We start from the raw sequence: 27,284 nt of genomic DNA on the forward strand, positions 1-27,284 counted from the left end.
TTATAATTAATATCATAGTTATTTATTGGATGGTGCACTGAGTGTAAGGCAGCAGGAATGGCCTCTTTAAATTTAGCCACAGCACTGTTGGACAGATTTCTACTCGTAACTATTTTATTGCACAGTGCGAGATCCTCTAGGATAATGTTAAAAGATATTAAAAAGTGATCTGATAGCAGAGGATTTTCAGGGTAGACTTTTAGTTCATTAATATCAAGGCCATATGTTAGAACAAGATCAAGAGTATGATTTAAACGATGAGTAGCTTCATTAATAGTTTGAAAAAAGCCAACTGAGTCTATTAGGGACATAAAGGCTGAGCTCAGGCTATCACTATCTTTGTCCACATGGATATTAAAATCTCCTACTATCAGTATTTTATCAGAACTGAGGATAAGTTTGATATAAACTCAGAGAATTCTGATAGAAATTCAGAATAAGGGCCTGGAGGACGGTAAATTATCGCAAATAAGACTGGCTGGCAGGTTTTTGATTTGGTATGAGATAAATTTAGAACCAGGCTTTCAAAGGAAGTGTAATTGGCCTTTGGTTTAGGATAGATTAGGAGAGAGGAATGATAAATAGCTGCTACACCACCTCCACAGCCTATGTCTCGTGGCATATGAGTATTTAAAAGGCTTCATTTAAACTAACATATTCATCTTGATACAGCCATGTTTCAGTTAAACAGAATAAATCAAAGTTATTTTCTGAGATAAGGTCATTTACTAGTCGAGATTTGGATCTCAGTGATCTAATATTTAATAGAGCACATCTAATGCTTTTATGTTTTGGTGTTTCTAAATTTGAGATTTTAATTTTTTTCAGATTTTTATAATTGATAGCTCTTTTATTTGATTTTATGTTAAAATCATTGTGAAATATGGGTCGGGGGACAGACACCGTCTCTATAAAATAATATTCACCACCATCACAACAGTTGTCATGGCGATGAACACAGCTATCATAATAGCAATGGGAGGGAAACTGTCCTAAGGCAAGCGCAGAGGGGCGTGGAGGACTCCCCCTCTGTAACATGGTCTCATTCATGAGATGTCATAACAGTGACTGTGCCATGTTTTCTGATAGTAGAGATGCTCCCTCCAAAGTAGGATGGATTCCATCTCTTCCTATCAGGTTCGGTTTTCCCCAGAAGGATCTCCAATTATCAATGAAGCCCACCTCGTTTTCTGGACACCACCTCGATAGCCAGCGGTTAAATGATGACATGCGGCTGTACATGTCATCACTGGTCAGATTTGGTAAGGGACCAGAGAAAATTACGGAGTCCGACATTGTTTTAGCATAAGCACAAACTGATTCAATGTTCACTTTGGTTACTTCCGACTGACGACGTCGGGAGTCATTAGTGCCGACATGGAGGACTATCCTATCAAACTTACGATTACTCTTTGCCAGCAACTTTAGATTTGATTCTATGTCGCCCGCTCTGGCCCCTGGGATGCACCTCACGATGCCCGCTGACTTCGCTAGCTTCACGTTTCTCACTATGGAGTCGCCAATTATCAGAGTTTGTTCCCCGGTGAGTGTGTTGTCCTCACGGAGGGGGGAGAACCTGTTTGAGACGTGAACATGGTGGTGTCCCGAGCGGCTTTTTGACCTTCGACTATGCTTACCACGGACAGTAACCCACTCATTGCTGGCCGGGGGGGAGGCTAAGCTAGAGCTAGCACGGTCCGCACCGGCTAGGTCCTGCTTGCTAGCTTCGGTTTTGGTATCAGGGGTGCGGAACCGCTTCTCCAGATTGTTGATCCTCGCCTCCATATCTAACAGTACGCTACACTTTATGCAACTACCATTGTCCCTAAAGGAGGACGAGGAGTAACTAAACATCTGACACACCGGGCAGGAGAGCGGAGGGGAGGAGAGAGAAGCCATAGGTGCTAAATTTAAGCTAAGCTAAGCTAAGGACAAAAGGAAGTTTAAAGGAGATTACACTGCCTATAAGAGGCGAGATTGCTTTTTACTTAACCTTCGTACGTTTAACTCTACGGTAAAAAATTAAAACAAGTGTTTTCAAGGCTAAAATATCAATGACAACAAGTTTGATTAGAGTTAGCAGAACACAGTAGTAGAGCGCTGCAAGCAGCGGTAGAGTGTAAACAGGAAATGATCGATACGTCACCACGTCAGCACGTCAGCACGTCACCATGTCAGCCAACAACCGACTTGAGTGCTGTTTCATTCATGTATTGAAAGGTGTGATATATCTTCATAACAATCTGATCTTTGTCTCATCTATCCTCTATTTGATCAAAGCTCAACCAAAAGTATTTACATTGGAGGAGGACGACGAGAATGACCGTAGCAACATGGATGATGACCCATCTTCTCCAAACATCAGTGAATCCTCCGACAGTGATGTTGTCATCCAAAGATGGAAGACACATTGGACACAACCATCTACATCTGCAACTGTGGCTGTGCCTGGAAAAGCTCATGTGAGAGGTAAAAATGGCATAACTTGAACCACCTTCCCTGTTAGCAACTAGTGGTCAGGAAAATAATTTTTAATAAAAGTGTTGGAAGAGCTGTTAAAAAATATGTTCTGAAATAATTCACCTCACAGCAAGAAGGTCCTGGGTTCAAGCCCTGGGGTGGACACTTGGGTCCTTTCTGCGTGGGTTTCCTCCGGGTACTCCGGCTTCCTCCCACAATCCAAAAACATGACTGTAAGGTTGATTGGAGTCTCTAAATTGCCCATAGGAGTGAATGAGAGAGTGAATGGTTGTCTGTGTCTGTGTTGCCACGTGATGGACTGGTGCCCTGTCCAGGGTGTACCCACGCCCAGCGCCCTATGAGAGCCGGCGATTGGCCACTCAACAGATCTTACAGAGTATCATTGTTGTATTGAATTCTGAACCATATATTGTGTGTGGAATGATATGAGATAAACAGATATACGTCCCATTCCCAGAATGCACTTCATATTTTTATCAAAGAGAAGGGACCAGTTTGAGCAATTTCAGCTGACCTTAAGCATTTGTTTGGACTCATTTCTTGTGTTTTATATATCTTTCAGTGAAAGGTCCAGCTGAGGTCATCAGCAGATATAAAAAGGTCTTGAAAAGCATCAGCAAAGTCTGCACCATGACTGAAGCCTTCAGAATCAATGGCATGGATCGGGGAACCATCAAGATGACTGCTGCAATTACAGAGCTCAACACTGTGGATCCTGAAACCTTCAAGACCATACAGTCCTTTGCCAAGAGGTGTGCAACCTACATTACCCTTGAGAAGAAGATCATTATAGAGGACATGAAGGCCAAAGGCCAACTCCTCCCCTTGTTGATGAAATACTAAGATTTAAGTGATCTGCTTTGTTCTGTTAAGAGGCAAGGCAAGGCAAATTTATTTGTATAGCGCATTTCATACTCAAGGCAACTCAATGTGCTTTACATGATAAAACATTCAATTGTTTAAAATCAATAAGAACATTTAAAATCATCAGAAAAATCAATTAAAATCATCAGTAAAATCAATTAAAATCATCAGTAAAATCATCATGACATCAACAACATGACCATAAATCTCTCTCTCAATCATATGCAGTAGAGAAAAAAAGTGCCTTTAACTTTGATTTAAAAATGTTCACATGTGATGCTGACTTCAGCTCTGCTGCAGTTTGTTCCACTTCTTTGCAGCATAACAACTAAACACAGCATCATCATGCTTACTGTGAGCTCTGGGCTCCACTATCTGACCTGTGTCCATAGATCTGAGGGACCTGCTGGGTTCATACCTGACTAACATGTCACTGATGTATTCTGGACCAAACCCATTCACAGATTTATACACCAGCAGCAGAACTTTAAAGTCTATAGAAGATGTTTTTGTGATAGATTTGATCTGATGCTGAATGTAAGATCTGAGTCAATCAGAACACCAAGGTTTTTGACTTGGTCTTTATCTTCTAAAGATCCAGACTCAGATACTTGCTGACAGCAGTCCTCTTTTCCTTGTTACCAAAGACAATCACCTCCATCTTGTCATGGTTTAGTTGAAGGAAGTTTTCACTCATCCAGCAGTTTACTTTTTCTAAGCAGTCACACAACACCTCAATGGGACCATAGTCATCTGGGTTCAGTGATAGATATAGTTGTGTGTCATCTGCGTAGCTCTGATAATCAACCTTACAGTTCTGTAAAATGTGTCCTGAAGGAAGCATATAAAGGCTAAACAGAAGAGGTCCAAGAACAGAGCCCTGAGGAACCCCACAGGACATTGGTAATCTGTCAGATTCAAAGTTTCCAATGCTTACAAAATAGCTTCGCTCCTCTAAGTATGACTTTAACCATTGCAATACTTTTCCATTTAGTCCAACCCATGTTTACAATCTGTGCAACAAAATTGTATGATCTACAGTGTCAAATGCAGCACTTAGATCCAATAGAATGAGAACAGATACTTTTCCTGAATCAGTTTCAACCTTATGTCATTGATCACTTTGATCAGATCAGTTTCTGTGCTGTGATGAGAACCAAAACCTGACTGAAATTTATCAAATATTTTGTTGAATGTTAAGAATTGACTCAGTTGGTTGAAGACCACCTTCTCAATGATCTTGGCCATGAATGGAAGGTTCTTATTGGTCTATAGTTAGCCAGTATAGAGGCATCCAGTGTTCTCTTTTTAACACAGGTTTCACAGCAGCTACTTTCAGGGATTTTGGTACGGTGCCTGATTGGAATGAGCAGTTAATTATCTGACACAAATCAGTGATAATTGACTTTACAACAGTTTTAAAGAAGTTTGAGGGTATTGTGTCAAGGCAACACGTTGATGGATTCAGCTGCTGAGCAGTTTCCTCTATTGTTTTTGGGTTCACTGTAATAAACTCTAACATTGTAGTTGACTCATCCCTCAGTGGTTGAAGCTGTTCAAGCTTTTTGTGATTTTGCTGGTTTGTTCTGATGTTTGACCTTATTGATTGTATTTTTTCATTGAAATATACAGCAAATTCATTGCATTTTCCAGCTGACAGTAATTCAGGGGCTATCTGATCTGGGGGGGTTGTGAGCTTTTCAATTACAGAAAACAACGTGCGAGAGTTGTTGACATTTTTGGCAATAATTTCAGAGAAGTATTGCTGTCTTGCTTTGAACAAGCCATCATTTAATTTTCGCAGACTTATTTTGTACAGTTCTAGATTAATTTGGAGTTTTGTTGATCTCTATTTATGCTCAGCTCTTCTACAGTCAGATTTCAATTTCTGCATTATCTCAGTCCTCCTCCAAGGTGTTTTCTGTGTGTTTGGTTTTCTCTTAGTTTTGATTGGAGCCACCACATCTATGACATTACAGACTTTTGTGTTAAACTCATCCAAAAGATCATCAACTGTCTCACCACTCAATGTTGGTGTCATTGCTATGGCTTCCATAAACTGTGCATGTGTTGTGATTTATGTCCCTTTTCTTTAAACACACAGAAGTAGGGGGAACAGATGTTACAGTCTCTAGGTCAAAAAAGACACAGAAATGATCAGATAGAGCTAAGTCTCTCACATCAACAGCAGAGATATCAACACCTTTAGAGATAACCAGATCCAAAGTGTGACCTTGAGTGTGTGTCGGACCAGTCACATGTTGTATAAGACCAAAAGTATCCATTAAACAAAAGAGAAATGTGGTTTTACAGCCTGTATAAAAATAGTAAAAAATAAAGCTGACTACTTCGTGGATTTAGCCTATTGCAGTTATTTTTAGAACGTAACCCCCGTGATAAACGAGGGACGACTGTGCAAACAAATTATTACTTAACCCTTCTTTAAGCGGGTTACACCCTCCCCCTCTAAATTAACATGAGTCCCTTCATGTTCTTACAAGGGTAGGGGCACCTTCAAAAGTTTGCACTTTTAAACCCATCAAGTATAGTTTGTAGAAATGAAATCAAGGGTTTGCCAAGCTGTGGGTATGTAAACTTAACAGGTGGCTTTCTCAAACATTCAGATCTGCGTATTTGGTCAGATGTTTGATTGTTAGGGGTATCAAAAACAGCTAGATCAGGGGAACTAACATCTTGCTCAATATTGGCTATTTCAGTAGATTGTCTCAGTTTCCTCAGACTGTTCAACTCTCTCAGGGGTTTTGTTTTATGAGGAACTGTCCATTATGTCATGTTCCATTTTGGTAGTTTCACATTCTGCACACAGCTGCATGTCACATAGATTACTGACACAGGATAGAAAGGCGGGGGACCCAATGAACGAGGAGGAACAAAGAAGAAAAAGCCGGGTGCATCCCGGAGGTTGGCCTCTTTTGGCTTCTGGAACCCATCATGAAGAAACACATGAGCCAGCGCTGTATAGTCTTGTACTCACTTGTAAGACATGTTTGTAATAAACAGTGTTGTACTGTTGTACAAGTACTGTAATGCGTGTATCATTACTGTGATTTGAACAGACTCGTTACTCGTTACTTTACGTGCATAACTCAGGACTTATCCCAGCAACACAAGCATATTTTCTATCAGCTCTGTGGGTTTGCTGTCTTCCAAACCGTTGAGTGACATCAGGCGATACGCTCGTTCCGTGTCAGACAGCTGGAATAGACGGAGGAGCTGAGGTTTGAGAGCAGTGTATTTGCTGTGCAGCGATGGGTCTCACTACAATCCCATCACTAGGCAGGTGGTGGATGAATCCAATGCCGTGACGACGTGGTAATATTTTGTGTCGTCCGCAGTGATGCCTCGGAGCTGGAACTGGGCTTCGACTTGCTGAAACCACAGCTCTGGGTCATGTTGCCAAAACTCTGGTAACTTGACCATAGGGTCAAACAGCGGCCCTGTAGGCTTGTGCGCCCACGACAGACATGTTCAAATATTAGGATCACCAATGTGGAAGCCGAGAAAGAGGAGACAACTTTCTTTATTACCTCACTCACAGAATGACAGTTCACCTGTCAAAACATTATGTCATCACAGCACTTCCTCCTTTAACACATCACCTGTCACCAACACACCCCCACATGTCACGACACACCCACTCCACTCTGAATGAGAGATCATCCCCTCAGGTGCACCACAGGACTACAGTGTCCATGGTGGGTGTGAAGAACACGTGACACAGCGACGTGCAAGTGACTATGTTTGTGAGGCTGAAAATACATTTTTTAATTATTATTATTTAGTTTTTCTTTATGAGGCTAAAAATACCAGTTGGTTGAGTTTAGCTGTTTTGAGTTAAGGTTACAAAGAATGGATAAACTTTACTGTTTGTGTTGAAAAAATCTATTGAATCAGTTTTGCACTGTTTAATTTTTTCACAATCAAAAGTGTACTTTCTACCTGTTTCAATGACTACAATAAATAGACCTATCAAAAGTTTCAACATACTGTATGTTGTGTTTTGTTGATCCACTGCTTCATCGTAGTGATACTGGGTACGATGATCAAATCTTACAGTTGTTTTATCCAGCACTATGCCATATCAACCCCAAAATAATGTGTGTGCATTTGTAGAGGGTTGAAAACATTAGAAGTAAATTATAACAGTAGGATAAAATAAATGAGAAGAGAACAGGAATTATCATTTTTATTTTATTTTCATTCATTTCATCATTCACTTGCACTCACACAACGACACTGCCATTGCACGTTCAGGTCGCTAGGTGGCGCATTGCGCTTGTGGTAGAATAGGACTTACATGTAAGCAAGCCAGAAGACTGGCACCTTCTCTGGCTATCCAGTTAGGGAGGCAACACATTAATAAGACAATAAAAAGTTACTTTCCCTAGTAACCAGAAACCTTGAAAGAAACGAGCAACCTAAAGTAACTGAGTTACTTTTGAAAGAACTAACTAGTAAATTAGTAACTAAGTTACTAATTTAAAGTAACTTGCCCAACACTGGTAATAAATAGCTTCAACTATATTCCTCGACTTTAGTTTCATTATAAGTGTAAGTCCTCCTCTAGCAATAAAGAACCGGGTAGGTTCTTATCTTCGGTCAGCAGTGTAGACCGCTCGGGACCAGACTGGAGCCACATGTAAGGGAAAAGCCAACACTTTTTATATGTTTATTATTACTTTTTATCAGTTAGTTTTACACCACTTAACAGTTTTATTCTTGAGTCGCTTGCAAGGAAGTGTTCTAACAGTGTGATGTCATCGCTTAAGATGTCAGCGCTGATGATGTCATCGCTGACTATTTAGACAGATTGGAACACGCCATAAGAAGAACAACAGAGGCTGATCAAAGTTGTAATAGTCAGTCAGTTAGTGTGGTTAAAGTGCAGCTATGGAGACACAGAACGAAACGGAGCAACCTCAGCAGGCTCAGCAGCCTCAGCAACCTCAGCAGGCTCAGCAGTCTCAGCAGGCAAGAGAAGTGGCTTATTTATCAAATATGAAAAAAGAAATGTTACAGTGGACTGAACAGGTCCGAAACGTCCGAGAGGACCTGTTTTTGAAGACCATTGCCTGTGGAGATGGAAGGACACGAGGACTGAAGTGGAAGAACTTGTTCAGTGCAGCAGAACTACTAGAGTTATTAGATCAACTCCACAAATGTGTGTCAGTTATTGATGAAATGTTGGAACTGATTAAGCAAAATATGAGAAACCATCAGGAGCTGGAGCGGCTGTTAACTGAACGTACGATTGTTCTAGAACAACACATGAAGTATCTAAAAGACACTTTCTGTAAGGACGGTGATGATGACGACGACGACGACGACGACGACGATGATGATGATTCAGAAGAGTTTGATATTTTTAGTCATTATCTGGGGAACATTTGAGCAAAGGGTTGCAGGTTCTAATCCATCATGTCCCTGAACCCTAAGCTGAGAGATTCACTGAGGCTCCTCAACATTGGGTTCAAAGCACAGAACTAATTCATATGGAGCACAGAATAAGACATTAAAGATGATATATATCACTCAAGATCTCAATCAATCAGTCGAGTCTTTAGACAATACAAGGAATTTTACTTGGCAAATGGAGCAGAAAACAAACCAAAAACAACAACAGAAACAATATAATAATAATGATATTAAACAGAAGAATGAATATAAAATATGAACATATATATAAGTAACACAGGTAATGCAGTATTTTCAAGGATCAGATAGATTAATTAAAGGTTATACATTTGATCATATTGAACACACGTGACATTTTAGGGTGTACTGTAGTGGAGATAATGATGATAGCTCAGGCTAGACACTGGTTCTGTGTAATGCACTAGGTTCACACCAGGGTGTCGACCAGAACACCACTTAAGGCCATCGATTCGAAGTATGATGGAGAAAAGAGCAGAGAGAGGTTTCAGACTCAACTTCTTCTTTACGCGTGTGTGTGTGTGTGTGTGTGTGGTTTCTATAAAGACAGAATAACAAAATACAATTACAAGTAAAGTAACATGATCAACTTAATATAAAATATATATACTCACACAGATAAAGTAATTCAATTGTTAATATCACATTTCTCCTTCTCATTCACACTATTATGAACTAACATAAAACACAGAATTCACATTTACTTAAACATACCAGTCTCATATCAAGTTACTGCTAACCATCTTTATGTCTGGTTATATAAACCTCTTTAACTGCGGAAACCCACAGGCTACTTTATTGTGAAATACTCAGCATGCTTATTAGCGTGCTAATTAGTAACATATTGCTCTTAATTAGTCATTGAGTACTTATTAATGCCTTTATTCTGCATGGCTTTATTATACAACCAGTAAGCCATTAACTAAGAGTTTTCCCTCAAAAACCTCAGAATTAAACAAAATACCCCCAGCCTGTGAGCCAGATAGTAAAATAATAGGTGACACGTAGGAGGTAGCAGCGCACCTTTGGATGAGAGATCATCCATGCTCAGCAGAGCTCAGAGGGAGAGAGGAAAGGCGTTTATGAGACAGAAAATGGCGCTACGTACAGGGTTGACGTTCCCAGCAGCGCACACTCGACCAGAGCATGTGTGGAACTCATAGATAATGTGGCGATGGTGAGATAAAACAATTAAAAAACGGTGCAAGCAGTGACACTCTGCATGTTGGGAGGAAGAGGAAGTTACATGTGTGCAGACTGACGGGAGAGAAAGTTGGAGGAACGCCAAAATACAGTAAGAAATCATTCAACTCTGACATAGATAGATAAATAATAATAATTGTTCTGCCCTCGGAGCTTCCCCGTGTGTTCCTAGGCAGGCAGTTAACCAGTGTAATGACCACGCTGGCTCTTTGATGCATTTTATTCTTCAGAAGAGCAGCATGACTCGTGTGTGTGAGTGGTAAAAAGGCTGTGATGACTTAGGACACAGTGCAGCAGTCTGAACAATATTTCTCCGGACTTTTTGGCAAACCGGAAGTAGGATAGCCGCCACTTCCGGTTTTACCAAATAAAACGTAAGTGTAAACAAACTCTTAAAAATAATGTAGGAAGCCCTATAAATACATTCACAGCATAAAATAGACTCTGGATGGCTCATAAGGAACCAGAACAATAATTTTACCATCAAAAGCCCGGTCTGTGTTTTTTTTTTTTTTATTTATATAAGGAAACAATGTTCAGATGTTAGATTTGTCACTAAAGCAAAAAAAAAGCTTTAAAGTCACTGACAGGGTTTTTTTTTTACAAAAAGCCTTTTTTCTCAGCTTTTTGCTCTGAAACTGAAGATTTGTGTAAAACTTGCTCCATTCAACAGCTGATTACAAAAGAATGAAACGAGCCACAACCAATTTTTTTGTTTTTGATGAATATTCTGTGGGTCTTTAAAATCAGTCAAAATGCTCAAAAACGGCTGGCACTGGGGGGGTAGAAAATCTGAAAATGGCTGGCACTGAATGAGTTAATAACACTTAATGAATATGGTCTGTTCTTACTTAACAAAACACAAAACTACAAGTGTTAACAGTGTCCAAATAACTCTGAATGAAGCCTTTGTTACTTAGTATATGTTCCCCATACTAAAGTGACATCTTGATCATTACTAGTTCACTAGTAGTTGTATTTAAATTCTGACAACTATCAGTGTACAAACAAACATGTCATAAAATTAAGTACAAAAATGGTACAAAAAAATATAAAACCTGCACAGCACAACATGAACTTACTCTTTGTCAGAGCTTAGAACAAACATACTTAACTGTACAAACATTGCACTTTCACAGCCTAAACTTGCTCTAGAATTACTGTATGAAGTGATTTATCACTTTTCCAATACAATAACACCATTTTAACTGAAAAAAAAGCTCACTTGCATTTTAATACTTTAACAAGTAAAGGATTTGGCCTTTGGCCATCATGTCCATGATAATCTTTTTCTCAGATGCACATTTAGTGTGTCAAAACATTTGACTGATAGTAAAAACATCAACTTGATATCTGCATCTACATTTCAAACAGGTTTCATACAGGATATTTTTCCTGATGTCATGCAAAAGCATTCCAAGTATTCCATTACTGTGATGGTTTCCACGCCAACAAGTCCACTCATTTACATCTAAGTGATCCCTCAACAGTTTTTGTGTACGGTTCCCCCTTTGTCTCCAGATAGTTGACTTGCAAATACCCCAAAATCTCTCAAGGTTTTGTGTAAGTGCACCTGTAACCGGGTCGACAAAAAAATGTTGATGGTTGACAGTCAGGTGATTGTAACCTTCATCCTGAAGACGGCGGTAAGACCTCCACCCATCAGAAATGATTGAGCTTCCACCATGAACGTACTTCTTAATTAGAGGCAAGAGATGCCTGGCTGAACGGTGATGCATAATTTTAAGAATGGGCCTCCTCCTGTCATCCTTAATCCCTAGCATTCCGAACACCCAGGAACTCCTGTTACTTACCCGTCCTCTGTTGTACTGAAATTCACAAGAGAAAATATATCAAAATGAGGACAATGGCATTCACAATATAATCATTCTGCAGTCATGGTGGGAAACGAGAGAATAGATCATAAGGCAAAAAATTCAAAATTTCTCTCTAGCTTATGAGTCGTGGTGCATGTTTACAAATATTGAACAGTTCTGGGGTGTATGAATAATGTGGTTTCTTAAAACCGACATTCCCCTCTATCGCATCAATTAGTTATAATTTATCTTATTCCATAATGCAGTTGTTACTTCTCGAAATACAGGAGATAAACCTCCAAGCACCTCTGGCAAAAACAGGTTTGAAATGTATGTATATTGTCTTTAACTTTCAGTAGCTGAGTTTAGCACAGACTTAACTAACATCAAATACATGTTTTTAGAAACTAAATGATTTATTTTGCATTAAAGTTACACACATAAGTGGTCAATTACATTTCATACCTTTCTCTTATGGCCAAATTTGCCTTCATTTATCATAACAATCTCTGCTCTTTGTCCAACAGTCTGCTTGCCTCTTCTTCTCATTCTATTCATTCTCGATTTACAAACTCTCCGCAGCTTGTTTGTAAGTTTACTCAGGGTAGCAGAACTCCGAGTAATTCCTTCCTGCAGCAGGTCAACCTGTCTCAGTCGAAGGCCTTGGGCGAATCTGGAATAGATTTTTCTTTTTTCTTTTGTGTCATTGATAAATATTTCAATGACACAATTTAGAAGTAGGGTGTCACAAATTTTTACATTGTGATAGTTTTTATAGCCATAGGTATACATTTCTCCTTTGCAATCCTATTAATAGATGCAACAGATACTCATAGCCTGATTACAAGAGTGTATTTAACCTTAAACAAGTCTCAAAAGCAAAGTAGGGTAAAGAACATTTACTGTATGAGGTGAGGAATGGAATAAAATCCCCTACAAAAATGTATCTGCTGTATCTTGAAAGAATTTTAAGAAAATCCATACTGTATAAATGAATGTCTCTTAAAGGGGACATATCATGCTAAATCCACTTTTTTAGCCCTTAAATGCATTTTGTTGTATATTTAGAGTGTTTAGAAGTACAGAAAAATTCAAATTAGTCTCTTCAGGTGCTCCGTAGATATCTTTATATTCTGTTTTGGTCATATTTTTTAATCTGTTTAGATTTTTCTATTCTCTATTACGTTTTTTGAACTATTACATCACAGTATTTGCAGCAGAACTGCCAAATTAAGACATCGACTCCAGGCCCAACACTTCGAGCAATCCGTCATTTTTATTTCTCGCTTTTATTTTGTAGTCCAAGCTCCAGGATGCAGAAGTTACGAGAGGATAAGTCAAAATGTTGGGTTGTTGGATGTAGTAACCCACACGCTTCATTACAACGTCTCCCAGCATCAGAACCTTTTCAAAGTGTCTGGTTGAGTTTTATTTTTTATAGAAATGTACCACATCTGTGGATAAGGTCATTTTTGTGTGTGTGAAGCACTTCAATGATGACTGCTTCATCAACCTCCACCAGTATAAAGAAGGATTTACAGAAAGACTTTGTCTGGTTGAGGGTTCAATTCCTTCTATCTTTGGAGACGATGAACAGAGCACTTCGGTAAGCTGTAAATAACGCTAAAAAGTGTGATGATAAGACGTCCCTGTCATTGTTTTGTTAGCATTAGCAGTTGTACCGTCTTCATATGTTAGCGCTGTGTGCTCGTTTTAGATCCTTGATGATATGGCCTACGTGATTTAATTTAAGTCTAAAGTTTTCATTAGTCATTTCATTTTGATGTTTTTGTCTCTGAAAAGACTGTATTAAAATGCATTTCGTGACGTTAGCTTGGCGCTAGCGTTAGCTCGGTGCTTGTGTTAGCTCACTTGTTAGGGTTCTGCAGGTTCATCATCTTCATTTTCATCTCACTCCACTGGGTCAGACTCTGGCTGGAACATGTAAGGATGGATGGACAAGTCTAACGTTGGTGACATTTTGTAAATAACGTGTGAATAAACATTTTCTGCACCGCTACATAATCATATCTCTTCTATCAAACTACAAAAATGGTCGAACAGGGTGGAGTTGAACCGAGAGGGGGCGGGGTATGAAGTGTCTCATTTGCATTTAAAGAGACAGCACCAAAACGAGTTGCTCTAAGAAGCACATCAGAAAAGGGGTAGAAAAGGGGTGGAGCTATAATAATAAGGAATTCAGACCCAAGCATTTCAGTTCTGCTTTATATAGACCACAACTGTATGATTTATATGTAAAAAGGAAGGATTTAAAAGCATGATATGTCCCCTTTAAGCATCGGCTCTTCTAGAACCCATCCCTGCCAACAGTATAGTGAGAAACATTCAAAGAAAACCTTATTGTCTGAGTTAGAGTTTGTCTTTGATGGCTTTTGTTAATATACGATGTAAAACCACACACCTGTAGATGTAATGCATCCACTTATGCAGTCGAATGTGAGATTTTGCAAATATGGAGCCACTTCAGATGGACCTAGACACCGTTTTCCCTTTGTGACAGGAATCTCAACATACCCTGATGATTAAATCCAAAGGTTAATGTAACAAAATCAAAAGCTATGATACTGTGCTGATTTCACTACATAAAATTGTTACATAAATGAAGATGAGGATGGAGACATAGATGTTTACGTATAGGTGTTGAAACAGTTAACATTGGGATTGAACAAGGTGCACTTATACTCAAAGTAGTCCTTGTGATCCCGACACATCAATTTAACTTTTCAGAATAAAACGGTTCAGAAAAATAAACATATATTTATTTATGTGTTGATAAGAATTACATAGTTTTAAATCACATACATCAGAGGGGGGGGGGCAGGAAAATGTGTTTGTTTGATCAAAGGGCCTCATTATCAACATTCATGTCAACATTTAGAATAATGACCGATCTGAACATTAACACAGGGAACAACAAGCAGTTTTTATAGTTATTTTGTGTATTTCTGTTGTCCTTTTGTGTATTTTTCCTGTAAAATATATGTTTTTTGCAGTCATAATGTGCATTTGTGTTGTCATTTGGTGGTTTTTTTAAGTAATGTTTGTGTGTTTCTGTTGTTGTTTTGCTTGTTTGTTATTACTGTCAGTTTGCAGAGTAATTTTGTGTTCTTGTCTTTTTGTCTAATTTAGTTTTTATTTTCTGTAATCTGTAATTTATTTATTTATTTATTTATTTTAGCATAAATTCATTTTCCGGTAGTGCGCATGTGCATGCATATACAATCTCAGTACGATGCACACTCAGTACATGACACCGGACCATAGAAAATGAATAAACAAGGTACATATCTAGTTGTATTATTCACCATGCTGCCTCCTTTATGCTGTAGGATCGTTTCATCTTCATAACATGAGAGCAAGATGGGCATTTCATCCATTTTCTAAGAAGGTCTAGTTTCATGAACCATCTGATGAACTTGTAGTTTTCATTGGGGCACTGTCTAAAATGTATTCGACTCAAAAACTCGTAACCCAACAACATATTTGTTAAACCTATAGAGTGATTAAGGATAAGCTCATAATATTACCCTGCGCACCTTTCTTCTTTTATGTCTAAAATGTGTCCTATAAACCGCCCGGCACACTTCTTCTTCTCTTGTTTTTGGTGTTTATTGGCGGTTTACACTCAATGACAGGCGCATTACCGCCATCCACTGGATATTGAAGAAGTGACCCACTTTGTAGAGCAATGATTGAAATACCAACCAACCAATCATGTTATGTGACATCCATCCTCATCCAATCATTCTTCTGAGGGGCGGGCCAGGCCATAGCGACGGAGCTGAAGCCACCAGTCACGTCCAAGTTCCAGAAAAGTTTGGTTCAGCGCTCGCAGAGTGAATAGTAGAATGTGGTAAGTTTAGCGCTTGCCTGTTAATTGAAACCCCTGAGTTTTGTAAGCACATCATAAGTTAAGTACATAGTTTAAGGGTTGTAAACCTTCCTATTTATCTGCAGTGTGTAGCCTAATTAGCTAATGTAATGTTAAGCTAGCTGAGTGCATGAGAGCGCACGTGGGTTAGGTTGACTTTAAGAATTTAAGTGTATATGTAATGATTTAGTATTAACTACATTTTGTAATGAAAATATATTATGTACTATGCAGAATTTATTTTTTTTATTTACAGGAACAGCTTTTAAATCTTTATTTAACTTATTTAAGTTATATTTTGTGGTTATAGTGACATTCATTTATTTGTTTTTACAGCCTAAGACTGAGAAGAAAATAACTCGATGATAGAGGTGACCACAAAGGATCTGGATGCTTTTATTTTTTATTTTTTTGTCAACTTTCAAGTAACTTTAACACTTAAATAATGAGTGTGTCTGAATGTGTTTAAACATTTGAAGTACTCTATTCATATGTTGATTTTGTTGTACCAATGCCATACTGTACACTGTAAAATGTAATTGTAAATCTTACTTTAAAGGAAAAAAAAGTGAGCTGAACTCATTTTATCTTACTCTGTTGAGTCTCCTCACTTACACTTAGTAAAGAAAACTTTCTACTGAGGCAAGTGAACAAACTTGTCAGCAGAAAGTTACCTATACTTTGAAGTATGAGTGAGCAAGAAGCGTCTGCAAAACCCGGAGAAACTCGGCAGTTTTCGGCATCGTGCACAGTTGCCCACTCGCGGCCCTCAGCGCGATGTGCAAAGCAATGATAGATGAAACTGCAGAAGTGCTATATGAATTGAAAACGTACAGTATATGAGAACATCAGCAAAATGAACAGGAGACTGTATCACATTAACCAACAACTGTATTAAGTTGCTGAACTGTAGATCAGGTTCAAATGAAGACTCTACGTGCCAAGTTTCACGCTGATTGGACAAAACCCCAAGCAGGATTTCGCAAAAGTGGGTTTTCCAGTTTTTGCGATTTTACTCCAAAAAAAGTTAGGCGGAAATGGGCGTGGCCTAGCCCAGGTGATTCAGTGCAATTGAAGGAATATGTGTATATGAAGGTTTTAAATTTGCAACAAACGGTATGAGAGTTATTGACCAAAAGGCGTTGACCTTTGTTATAGCGCCACCTGCTGGCGGATATTTGTGAATTTTTGTTTCCAAGGTCCCCTGGGGGTTTTGGACCCAACCACCAAAGGGCACCGCCCTACCTTGCACGGTTTATTCTGCAGCACCACTTTTACCAACGGAACTATAAAAGGTAACAATAATAATAATAATAATAATAATCCCTACGATTACAATAGGGTTCCTAGCACTGCTAGTCCTAGGAACCGCGTATGTAAGCATACGCGGTTCCCTGGCCCCGCGGGCTTGGCCCCCTGATAATAGGCTACAACAGTTAAAAAACACAGTAACATGAACATTTAATACAGTAACCCACATTGACATTAAATAACAGAACAGAACATCAAAACTTACATCAAATGACAATACTGTAACGGACTGGGTCTTATGTTACTGAGTTATGTTCTTCATGGTTAACAGATTTTATGGTTTTACGACTTTTTGGCACCTCCAATTTTTTCACCCTTTGTTTTGTGACATACTGTGGGGTCACAAGCCAAAAAAGGTTCTTCTAACTGTTAAAAATTGTATTGGAAACATGCATTTCATGTCATCTTTACTCAGCATCTCTGAAGGCCACCATTGGCCCACAAACTGCACTTTCAGAACCACTGTATGTAAAGTAACCATTCAAACTGTTGTCCTTCTTTGTTTTAATAGCTTTTCACTGTAAGTTCAGCTTACTTGAACATATCAAGGCAATCGGTTTCCTGATATTTTGCTAGTAATGTGAATGCTTCAGCTTGTAAGGAAAACTTATTTTTACGAGAACTGCTTGATTAACATAACTCACAAGTTTAAGTCGTCAAAATTAATATTTTATAGTAAACCTAACTAATGATTTTGAGTTAACTTTACTCAAGTTTGCTGCCTCTACATGAGTTGTCTGAATTTATATTTTGTAGTTGACCTAATCAATGATTTTTAGTTCACTCATGTTTACTGCCATTATCTGAGTTATTTTTAGCTTTAACAACTTATAATGATTTATCTACTTTATTTGGGAATTTTGAGGCAATCGGTTTCCTGACTTTTTTTGAGTGAAGTGAACTTACTACAATTTACAGTGTAGGTCCTGAAGATAAAGGAAGCTCTGCTGCAAGTTGGTAATCAGGTAATAATTTCTGATTTTCTAGCTGTGTATCTTTGTTTAAAATTAAACAGTTTAATTTCATGCTAGTGATTTTTCTGCCTGACGTTAAAGTTGGTATGCACGTGCTTACAAATCAAGTTTAGAAACACACCATATCTGATCGACTACTAGTGTTCTAGTAGTCCAGACCGGTCTTGGTCTCGAGACCAAATTTTAAAGGTCTCGGTCTCGTCTCGGACTCTGAAGCATTTTGACTCGGTCTTGTCTCGGACTCGGGCTGCGCGGACTCTGGATTTTCCCTCAAGACCATTGGAGACCAGCACTAATTCCTGCTATTTTTAAACTTTTTTATAATGTGATAATAACAAGGAGAAGAACGGGATAAAACAATCTTTAATTCATTCTTTAATCCACCCCATATAATAACCACAACCTTCCTTAATCAGAATCAGAAATGTTTTTAATGGCCATGTACAGTTTTAAGGACAGTACAAGGAATTTGTCTTGGTAGTTGGTGCACAAAACAAAAACAAACAACAACAAAAAATAAATAAAAAAACAAAGAAAACCCAGCAATGTGACTGAGTGACGTGTGTGTGTGTGTGTGTGTGTGTGTGTGTGTGTGTGTGTGTGTGTGTGTGTGTGTGTGTGTGTGTGTGTGTGTGTGTGTGTGTGTGTGTGTGTGTGTGTGGAAGAGAGATATGAACTAATCACTGGTAAAAATCTCAGTAAATCTCCAGAAAACAATCACCAGTAATAAATATTATCTTCCTGGTAAAGACAGTAGCTCTAATAACTGGTAAAATGATAAACTGATGATATTACAGTCTGTACATGCAGTACGGGGGACGCATTTACTCCGCCTCTGGGTCCTAGTGCCTGCGGTCTGGTGAAGTCTGTTCCGTTTAATAAGTCTGTGTGTTTAATAAGTCTGTGTGTTTAATAAGTCTGTGTGTGTTTAATAAGTCCGTGTGTGTTTAATAAGTCTGTGTGTGTTTAATAAGTCTGTGTGTGTTTAATAAGTCTTTGTGTTTAATAAGTCAGTGTGTGTTTAATAAGTCTGTGTGTGTTTAATAAGTCTGTGTGTGTTTAATAAGTCTGTGTGTTTAATAAGTCTGTGTTTAATAAGTCAGTGTGTGTTTAATAAGTCTGTGTGTGTTTAATAAGTCTGTGTGTTTAATAAGTCTGTGTTTAATAAGTCTGTGTGTGTTTAATAAGTCTGTGTGTGTTTAATAAGTCTGTGTGTTTAATAAGTCTGTGTGTTTAATAAGTCTGTGTGTGTTTAATAAGTCTGTGTGTTTAATAAGTCAGTGTGTGTTTAATAAGTCTGTGTGTGTTTAATAAGTCTGTGTGTGTTTAATAAGTCTGTGTGTGTTTAATAAGTCAAGTCAAGTCAAAGTGTTTATTGTCATCTGTACAGTTAGAAACACGTTTCCCTGTACAATGAAATTCTTGCTTTGCCGACCGCCAGTGAATGCCTACGTAATAAAGGAATAAATAATAAAGGATTAAATCGAGATAAAAGAACTATAATAAATACAGTGGCATGCAACACTGTTATTCAACAAAACCTGAACATTAAATACAAAACACCTGTACAATTAAAAAAATACAAATATATAAGCTATACAGAGGAGAGGTGATATATACAATGGAATGTGCATAAAAGCTGTTTCATAATAGACTGACATGGTGTTAGCTGTGCATGGGCGCATCTAAAGTGCGAATGCAGGTGGTGTGCAAAGTTCAGTGGAGAAGGGGGGGGGGGGGGGGGTGAATGAATAGTTCATTAGACTCCAATCACTTATTTAGGAGTCTAATGGCCGAGGGGAAGAAGGAGTTTTTGAGTCTGCTGGTCCTGCATTTCACACTTCTGTACCTCCGGCCTGAGGGTAGAAGTGTGAACAGTCCGTGTTGGGGGTGAGTGGAGTCCTTGATGATGGCGGCAGCTCTCCTGTGGACTCTGCGCTTGTAGATGCTCTGCAGAGAGGGCAGCGGAGACCTGGTGATCTTTGTAGCAGTCTTCACTACTCTCTGCAAGCGTTTGCGGTCCATGACAGTGGTGTTGCCGTACCACACGGTGATGCAGCTGGTCAGGATGGGCTCAACAATGCAGCTGTAGAAGTTGCTGAGGATCTTTGAGGACATTCCAAATTTCCTCAGCCTCCTCAAGAAGTACAGCCGCTGTTGAGCTTTCTTTACCAGCTGTGTGGTGTTGAGGGTCCAGGTGAGGTCGTCTCTGATGTGGACCCCAAGATACTGCTCACCCTTTCCACTTCCAGCTCCTGGATAGACAGTGGCTGATGAGGACGCCTCTCCTTCCTCATGTCCACTATCAGCTCCTTCGTCTTTTCCGTGTTGAGGGTGAGGTTGTTGTCTTCACACCACGTCACCAGACTGGACACCTCCCCCCTGTAGGCCGCTTCATCTCTGCCAGTGATACGTCCTATCACTGCGGTGTCGTCCGCAAACTTCAGGATGGTGTTGTCCTTGTGGGAGGCGACACAGTCGTGGGTGAAGAGGGTGTAGAGGATGGGGCTGAGGACACAACCCTGAGGAGTGCCAATGTTCGTTATAAGGCTGGCTGAAGTCCTGGACCCAATCCTGACAGACTGGGGCCTGCCAGTCAGAAAGTCCTGGAGCCAGTCACAGAGGGAGGGGTGGAGTCCAAGGGAAAACAGTTTGTGGGTGAGTTTGTGGGGGATGACCGTGTTGAAGGCAGAGCTGTAGTCTATAAAAAGCATCCTGATGTAGGAGTCTTTATTTTCCAGGTGGGAGAGGGAGAAGTGAAGGGCAGCAGCAATGGCGTCCGAGGTGGACCTGTTGGGACGGTAGGCATACTGCACGGGGTCCAGTGTGTCCGGTATGCTGCTCCGAATGTGTGTCAGCACCACCCTCTCAAAGCACTTCATAATGATTGGAGTGAGTGCTACTGGCCTGTAGTCATTCAGGCAGGTGGGGGGGCTCTTCTTGGGGAGGGGGACGATGGTGGTGGTCTTGAAGCAGGAGGGTACGGTGCTCTGACTGAGGGAAAGGTTGAAGATGGAGGTGAGCACGTCTGTCAGCTCGTTGGTGCATGCTCTGAGGGCCCGCCCAGGAATGTTGTCTGGTCCTGCTGCTTTGCGGGGGTTTATCCTCTTAATAAGTCTGTGTGTGTTTAATAAGTCTGTGTTTAATAAGTCTGTGTGTGTGTGTTAAAGTCTACATGTTTATGTCTCTGTCCATCCACTCTTTTCATTATATTCATGTCTTTTAAGGCTTTATTACATAATATCAGCTGTAGTCCAGGCCGCCGCCATCTTGGATTATGTCGTCACCAGCGCGTCATCAACACAAGTCGCGCAAGCGCAGAATGAGTCAAATAACTGTAAAGAGGTTTAATATTAGTCTATTTTATTTTTAAAGTGGTGTTTTTTAATGTCTTTAGACTCTAATTACATTTATGTATATAATATGTTCCCTACAATATAAACAGGTTCACAATATAAATATTTTTTATAGTTTCTGTTTCCACTGTATCCAGAATAATAATAATAATTCTCAACAAGAACTATTGATTGATTTGTCACATGACTGTTCCAGGGTTTGTTTTATTTAGTTTCACATCTACCTGTAGATCTATGTTTTTTACACTGATGACAACTAGTTTGTAGTTTTATTTCAGCAACTTTCACTTTTACAGTTACAGTTGGAAACCTTTGTTAATGAATATTCTAGTTACATTACAGTAATTACATTAAACTGTATCAACTAAGTGAATTAATAAAAATAACCTGTTTAAAGGCTTTTTCAAACTAAAAAATGATCTTGTGAAATCTGTGACCTGTTGACCTGAACAACTCAAAGAATCAGAATCATTATTTTTTGGCAGAAATGCTTTTAAACACTTGCTGTACATTCAGCTGACATAAAAATATTGTTTTCAAATATGTAGAATAATTGTGAATTTATCAGTAGCAGTAGTAGTTTTAATATTTTAGTTAATTTTTTGTCCATCAAATGTATTTAAAAGAAACTAAAATTAAAGAGAATGTTATTTAACTGTCGAACCTTGTCATAATTTTATTTATTTATATATTTTTTTTAGTTTAAAAAAAATGTTTATGGTCTTGACTCGGTCTTGGTACATTCTGGTCTCGGGCAAGTCTTGGTCTCAGATAGTGTGGTCTTTAACACAACACTATCGATTACCTTTGTTACATGCATCTTTCTCTCTCTCACACAATACTGTCAAATTACATGTTTGTGTATTCTGCTCCCATTTCTGTTTTTAGGATCAATTTCCAAAGTGGAGTTCTTAGAAGCAAAGATCCAATGGCAAGAAAAAATAATATCTGATCTTGAGCAAGAGCGCAATTTCTTGCGTGAGCAAATCTTAGGAAAGAAGAAATCATGTGAGTTATTCGGGATCAAATTGTATCTGCAAAATGCAATGTAATTGTATTGAAAGGTGTGATATATCTTCATAACAATCTGATCTTTGTCTCATCTATCCTCTATTTGATCAAAGCTCAACCAAAAGTATTTACATTGGAGGAGGACGACGAGAATGACCGTAGCAACATGGATGATGACCCATCTTCTCCAAACATCAGTGAATCCTCCGACAGTGATGTTGTCATCCAAAGATGGAAGACACATTGGACACAACCATCTACATCTGAATCAGAATCAGAATCAGAATCTTTATTGACCAGGTACAGTTTAGAACAATACGAGGAATTTGACTTGGTAGTTGCAGTGAAAGAAGACACATCAACACACCGGAGCAGCCTTTTGCGGCGCCCACATATTTAGGTGAAGAAGGGATCAACAACAGGAGGAGAGGAGGGGTGAGGGGAAAAAAAACTGCCAGTTTGAGACTGATTTCCTTACCAACTGTGGCTGTGCCTGGAAAAGCTCATGTGAGAGGTAAAAATGGCATAACTTGAACCACCTTCCCTGTTAGCAACTAGTGGTCAGGAAAATAATTTTTAATAAAAGTGTTGGAAAAGCTGTTAAAAAATATGTTCTGAAATACTTCAGGCACACGGTGGCTTAGTGGTTAGCATGTCCGCCTCACAGCAAGAAGGTCCTGGGTTCAAGCCCTGGGGTGGACACTTGGGTCCTTCCTGCGTGGGTTTCCTCCGGGTACTCTGACTTCCTCCCACAGTCCAAAAACATGACTGTAAGGTTGATTGGAGTCTCTAAATTGCCCATAGGAGTGAATGAGAGAGTGAATGGTTGTCTGTGTCTGTGTTGCCACGTGATGAACTGGCGCCCTGTCCAGGGTGTACCCCCGCCCAGGGCCTTATGAGAGCTGGCGATTGGCACTGGCAGACCCCCGCAACCCCTGATAAATGGAAATAAGCGGGTATGAAAATGGATGAATGGATTAAATTTCTAAAGTAAAAAAAAGTTGCTTTCAGCAAGAATAAAGTTCCATTTTACCATGCAGCATAACTAGTGTGAACTAGTTATTATTAAACGTCAATGTATTGCTAGAATTAAAAGTAGAAGTAGTAAACATAAACATAACTCTGAACCCTAAGACTTACCAACTAGGCTTGGGTGGTAATATGGTACTACTGTATACCGCGTTGTCATAACAATAACAACGGTATCAGTTTCAATACTGTCATAGAAAAAAAATGCAATGCACTACCTGTGACTGCGCAGGGTCCGCTCTACACTCACTGTAAAGTGATAAGTACATTCACGTCAGAGCCTCTATAAGACCAAAAAAATCTCCAATAACACAAAATAAAATCCATACATTTGTCAGTAGTCTATATTGATGAAAATGTCACTAAGAGTCTTCAGAAAATATATTGGTAAGGGATGTTTAGTTTTGGTTTTTACCAATTGCAGCTTTAACTCCTTGAATTAGCCTACATTCTGAGTGAACTCATCCTTTAGTAACTCCCTAAGTTGATCATTTAAACCGTAAAAGCGGCGCTCATAATGATCAGTGCTGCAAACGGCCTGAGTGAGAAGGAAAAGAAGCGATCAGTCCTCTACGCTGTCACTAGGGCCCCGTAGACAGACAGACAGACACACACACTGTTAAAGGGATGCTACTGTAGCGACACAATGCATGGGGGCTTGCACGCCGGCAGTGCACGGTCGCACACAAACACAAGCTTGTTGTGTGTGTGCTGCCCTCGAAGCAGCCTCCGTGTTTTAGGCTGATCCAACTGCTCGTTTAGGCTGCGCTGCTGCTGCCGATAGGTTGATGGGCAAGTGTGCACATTGAGAGGAAGAGAGTAGCTGTAGGAAATATTGCAACAGAAGCATTCTTTAAACGCGCACGTGCACTTTCAGTGTGCTGTAAATGGCCGACGTGAGAAGGAAAAGAAGCAATCACACCTCTCCGCTGTCACTCGGCTCCATAGAGAGACAGACACACACACCGTCTCCCTATTTTACCGCGCTATACGGTAATACCATGACTAATTAAAAAATATGACGTAAGGCTCAGGGTGCGATCACACCGAACGCGACTGTGTGTGTCTGTGTGACACATAGGATACCGCCCAAGCCTATTACCAACTCAACAGATCTTACAGAGTATCATTGTTGTATTGAATTCTGAACCATATATTGTGTGTGGAATGATATGAGATAAACAGATATACGTCCCATTCCCAGAATGCACTTCATATTTTTATCAAAGAGAAGGGACCAGTTTGAGCAATTTCAGCTGACCTTAAGCATTTGTTTGGACTAATTTCTTGTGTTTTATATATCTTTCAGTGAAAGGTCCAGCTGAGGTCATCAGCAGATATAAAAAGGTCTTGAAAAGCATCAGCAAAGTCTGCACCATGACTGAAGCCTTCAGAATCAATGGCATGGATCGGGGAACCATCAAGATGACTGCTGCAATTACAGAGCTCAACACTGTGGATCCTGAAACCTTCAAGACCATACAGTCCTTTGCCAAGAGGTGTGCAACCTACAGTACATTACCTTTGAGAAGAAGATCATTATAGAGGACATGAAGGCCAAAGGCCAACTCCTCCCCTAAGATTTAGGTGATCTGCTTTGTTCTGTTAAGAGGCAAGGCAAGGCAAATTTATTTGTATAGCGCATTTCATACTCAAGGCAACTCAATGTGCTTTACATGATAAAACATTCAATTGTTTAAAATCAATAAGAACATTTAAAATCATCAGAAAAATCAATTAAAATCATCAGTAAAATCAATTAAAATCATCAGTAAAATCATCATGACATCAACAACATGACCATAAATCTCTCTCTCAATCATATGCAATAGAGTAAAAAAGTGCCTTTAACTTTGATTTAAAAATGTTCACATGTGATGCTGACTTCAGCTCTGCTGCAGTTTGTTCCACTTCTTTGCAGCATAACAACTAAACACAGCATCATCATGTTTACTGTGAGCTCTGGGCTCCACTATCTGACCTGTGTCCATAGATCTGAGAGACCTGCTGGGTTCATACCTGACTAACATGTCACTGATGTATTCTGGACCAAACCCATTCACAGATTTATAACCAGCAGCAGAACTTTAAAGTCTATAGAAGATGTTTTTGTGATAGATTTTATCTGACTGCTGAATGTAAGATCTGAGTCAATCAGAACACCAAGGTTTTTGACTTGGTCTTTATCTTCTAAAGATCCAGACTCAGATACTTGCTGACAACAGTCCTCTTTTCCTTGTTACCAAAGACAATCACCTCCATCTTGTCATGGTTTAGTTGAAGGAAGTTTTCACTCATCCATCAGTTTACTTTTTCTAAGCAGTCACACAACACCTCAATGGGACCATGGTCATCTGGGTTCAGTGATAGATATAGTTGAGTGTCATCTGCGTAGCTCTGATAATCAACCTTACAGTTGTGTAAAATGTGTCCTGAAGGAAGCATATAAAGGCTAAACAGAAGAGGTCCAAGAACAGAGCCCTGAGGAACCCCACAGGACATTGGTAATCTGTCAGATTCAAAGTTTACAATGCTTACAAAATAGCTTCACTCCTCCAAGTATGACTTAAACCATTGCATTACTTTTCCATTTAGTTCAACCCATGTTTACAATTTATGTAACTAAATTGTATGATCTACAGTGTCAAATGCAGCACTTAGATCCAATAGAATGAGAACAGATACTTTTCCTGAATCAGTGTTCAACCTTATGTCATTGATCACTTTGATCAGATCAGTTTCTGTGCTGTGATGAGAACCAAAACCTGACTGAAATTTATCAAATATTTTGTTGAATGTTAAGAATTGACTCAGTTGGTTGAAGACCACCTTCTCAATGATCTTGGCCATGAATGGAAGGTTCTGATTGGTCTATAGTTAGCCAGTATAGAGGCATCCAGTGTTCTCTTTTTAACAGAGGTTTCACAGCAGCTACTTTCAGGGATTTTGGTACGGTGCCTGATTGGAATGAGCAGTTAATTATCTGACACAAATCAGTGACAATTGACTTTACAACAGTTTTAAAGAAGTTTGAGGGTATTGTGTCAAGGCAACACGTTGATGGATTCAGCTGCTGAGCAGTTTCCTCTATTGTTTTTGGGTTCACTGTAATAAACTCTAACATTGTAGTTGACTCCTCCCTCAGTGGTTGAAGCTGTTCAAGCTTTTTGTGATTTTGCTGGTTTGTTCTGATGTTTGACCTTATTGATTGTATTTTTTCATTGAAATATACAGTAAATTCATTGCATTTTCCAGCTGACAGTAATTCAGGGGCTATCTGATCTGGGGGGGTTGTGAGCTTTTCAATTACAGAAAACAACGTTCGAGAGTTGTTGACATTTTTGGCAATAATTTCAGAGAAGTATTGCTGTCTTGCTTTGAACAAGCCATCATTGAATTTTCGCAGACTTATTTTGTATAGTTCTAGATGAATTTGGAGTTTTGTTGATCTCCATTTACGCTCAGCTCTTCTACAGTCAGATTTCAAATTCTGCATTATCTCAGTCCTCCTCCAAGGTATTTTCTGTGTGATTGGTTTTCTCTTCGTTTTGATTGGAGCCACCACATCTATGACATTACAGACTTTAGTATTAAACTCATCCAGAAGATCATCAACTGTCTCAGCACTCAATGTTGGTGTCATTGCTATGGCTTCCATAAACTGTGCACTGTGTTCTCATTTATGTACCTTTTCTTTAAACACACATAACTAGGGGGAACAGATGTTACAGTCTCTAGGTCAAAAAAGACACAGAAATGATCAGATAGAGCTAAGTCTCTCACATCACCAGCAGAGATATCAACACCTTTAGAGATAACCAGATCCAAAGTGTGACCTTGAGTGTGTGTCGGACCAGTCACATGTTGTGTAAGACCAAAAGTGTTCATAAAG

This window comes from Gouania willdenowi, chromosome 22 (genome assembly GCF_900634775.1).
Source record: "Gouania willdenowi chromosome 22, fGouWil2.1, whole genome shotgun sequence".
Lineage (NCBI taxonomy): Eukaryota > Metazoa > Chordata > Actinopteri > Blenniiformes > Gobiesocidae > Gouania > Gouania willdenowi.